The following is a 3452-nucleotide window of genomic DNA, read 5'->3' on the forward strand; positions in this document are numbered from 1 at the left end:
TAACCAGTGCAACTCCACATCATGTACAAGACTAGGATCTAATTAGAATAAAATGTACTCCATGTTTGTATGATGAAATATACTTTACTGTCATGTATAACTAAAGAGAACAAATAAAAATAAAAAATCCTATAGACTGATATCACAGCAGAAAGCCATCTGATGAGTAAATTGTATCACTGGAAAAGCAAAGAAATTAAGTGTAGTGTAAGTTGAAGCTTTTCTTTCTCTTTTCTTCCTTCCTCCTCCCTCCCACTCACACACTCCTCCCTCATTTTTTTTTCTCTTTTTCTCTCTTTCTTTCTTCTGCAAGCCTGAATTTACACAGTCTGAAATCCAATTTCACTATTAACATTATTCTAGGGGGAAAAAAGGTTATAGTGTCATTCTTAAATTTGATTTATGCCAGCCCCAACTGTGCCAAGGGAGAAAAAGAGGACCAATCACATTTTGTCCTTGGAAGTACGTAATATGGTTCATGTAAAATGACATTCTGAAATACTTTTTTAATGTCATGGGAACTGTAAATGTCACATTATTCTCTGAAACAAACATGAAAGATTAAAAGACAACTTCATAGGGGTTTTCTTTCCCTTTTCATGAGAAAATGTTTGCCAGATTTTGTATGTATTTCCTAATTCTGAATGACTTTCTTAGCTTTCCTACATAGAAACTCTTTACCTAGTATTCAGAGATTAATATGGTAGAAAGATAGTTTGATAGATAAAATATGAGTTAGAAAAAGAAGTCCCTGAGTCAAGGAAAGGAAATGGAATCCTACCTAAAAATGTCAAAATTGGAAATAGAGAAAACCCAGAGTAAAGAGGATGGAAATGAGTTATATAAGGTTACCTGCTTTAAATACGTCCCAGAAATGGGGAAAAAATCAATAAACTACATGTTATGAGGAAATACAGAAAACACCAGTGGATAATAATTTAAAAATTGGATATTTTTCAAGGTTTTAAGAACATGAAAGGGACATTCATGGCTATACAAAATGGAAGATCTGCATCATCTTCCATGAAGTATTATTTATAAATATTTTTAAGTTTATTATTGGCTTATTTATAGTTAAAATTTAATATATTTTAGAAGAATATTAATACACATATATTTGATTTTATAAGTGGAAATTTATAAAGGATTTGGGGATTGAAGGGTAACTTTAAAATTGTCAAGTCTGATCATAGTTAATCTATTAATCATGCATGAACTCTTCCATCATTCATTCAACAAATCTATTATTAATTAACTGCTGATACATCAGTGGATAAAGCAAGTAAAAGTGCTGGCCTTTGGTGGAGATTAGATACTGGTATGGGAGACATGGGTGATAAACATGTAAATATGTCACAGGGTGATAAGGGATAGAAAGAAAAAAGTAAGGGAAGGTCATAAAGAGAATGGATATTGTTGCATGATCAACATGGATGACCAGAGGGAGAAGGCCTGAGAAGGGGACATCTGTGTAAGCTCTGAAGAAGGTGAGGGATGGGATCTGTAACTACCTGCTGGGGGTGCTGTGCAGAAGTAGCAAATGCCAAGCGCCTGAAGTGCCCAGGCATCATGACAGGTCTCAGCAGTACAGAGCATGTCTAAAGTCCACTCCGGGTAGAAAAGTCATTTAAAAGTGTCCTGTTTCAATGAACCATTGTGGAATCTCAATTAGGGTCACCCATGAAGTATCTGGGGTTTCAGGTAAGTAGTTTCTGGGCACCACAAAACTTAAATAATTTAGCTAAAAGTGCCATATTTTAGTGAGTCCCAGTGTGAAGACTTAGGATGATAGTAAATAAGAGGTACATGTCTTATTTTCCTAGTCATGAATTCAATCTCTAGTGCTTTGTAAGATTCTGTGCAATATCATCCAATTTTGTTAAACCAACTAGCATGTTTGCAACATAGATAACAGGAGGCCATTTTAATAATCCAGGATTAGATGATAGTGATCATCTGTGTGAAACACCACTGATAATCACAAAGTATGGGCAGTGAGGAATGATCAATGGATCATAAGTCCTTACTTCATGCTGCAAAGTGATAGTAACAGAGGAAGTTCCTTGCTAAAACACTCATTCCATATTTCCATAGGTCTGGTCATTAAATTTTTGCATAAAGTAACAAGATCTGAAAGTTGATACTTCACACGCTGATGTATCTATCAATGCACTGGTTCAAGTTTTATATTCTGATAATACCACAAAGAACACTTTCATACGGCAAATATTCCTCCTTCATTGCACCTGCTAGTAAAAGACATTTGGAAACTTTGGAAATTGAATCAAACAATCCTTAAATTGTTGCTCAGAAAACTAAAAATAAATCTACCATATGATCTAGCTATCCAAAGTCTGGGTTTATATCCGAAGAAAGTGAAATCAGCAGAGACCCCTATACACTTAAGTTTATTGTGCCACTATTTACAATAGATAAACCAGCCTAGGTATATATAAACAGATGAGGGGATAAAGAAAATTAGGTGTAGATTCACAGTGGAGTATGAGTCAGCCATAAAAAGGAATGAAATTCTGTCATTTGTAACAAAATGGATGGAACCAGAGGACATTATATTAAGTGAAATAAGCCAGAAACAAAAACACAACTACTGTATGATCTCTCTCATCTGTGGAAATTTTGAAAAAGTCAACCTGGAGAGAATAATGATTACTAGAGGTTAGGAAGAGTGTGGGAGGATAAAGGAGGTTGGGCTAGATCAATGCATGCTATATGTATTTGTGGAAATATCACACTAAATGCTAGTATAGTATACAATTAATACATATTAATAAAAATAAAATGAAATAATTTTTAAAATTCTAACTCAATCTCTCGGTTTCCTAATAAATGAATCCATTGTTGCTTCCTTATTGTTGTGAGTGAGCTATGCCATTAACACAGACCAAACACATTTGTGTCTTTCCACAATATCAGAATTTATTGACTTAACAATAAATTCACAAGCTACACTACTTTTAGCCTTTGGAATTCACTGAATATTTGTGGGCCACCTGGTAGTCAGAAATCTGGCCATGACAAGCTCTTTTATCCCATCCCAATCTTAATTTCTATTATCTATAACACTCAAGTCACACATCCTACTTCACACAAAAAAGTATCATCATGAGAAGAATAAGACCTCAGGCAGCATCAGGTTATATATAGGATGGTGTGGAAGAAGAGCACAGGCAGAGAGGTATGAATGCAAAAAATCACTATAGGTGATCAGATAAACCTTTTAATTAACCAGTTTCACAGAGTTGTCAAGGCAGAGTGTGCAGAACGTAGGCAGTTTCACTGTCAACTTGAGGTGTCAGTTTGGAGTGGGGTGTTTGTCATCATCATAGTCAGGAGAAATCTCACTGAGCTGAAACCTGGGAACAGAATCAGAGGTTTGTCTCTGTGGCAATTTTCCTGGACAAGGATCATCACGAGTGACCAGGTGATGGGAT

Source organism: Urocitellus parryii, chromosome 1 (assembly GCF_045843805.1).
Source record: "Urocitellus parryii isolate mUroPar1 chromosome 1, mUroPar1.hap1, whole genome shotgun sequence".
Taxonomy (NCBI): Eukaryota; Metazoa; Chordata; class Mammalia; order Rodentia; family Sciuridae; genus Urocitellus; species Urocitellus parryii.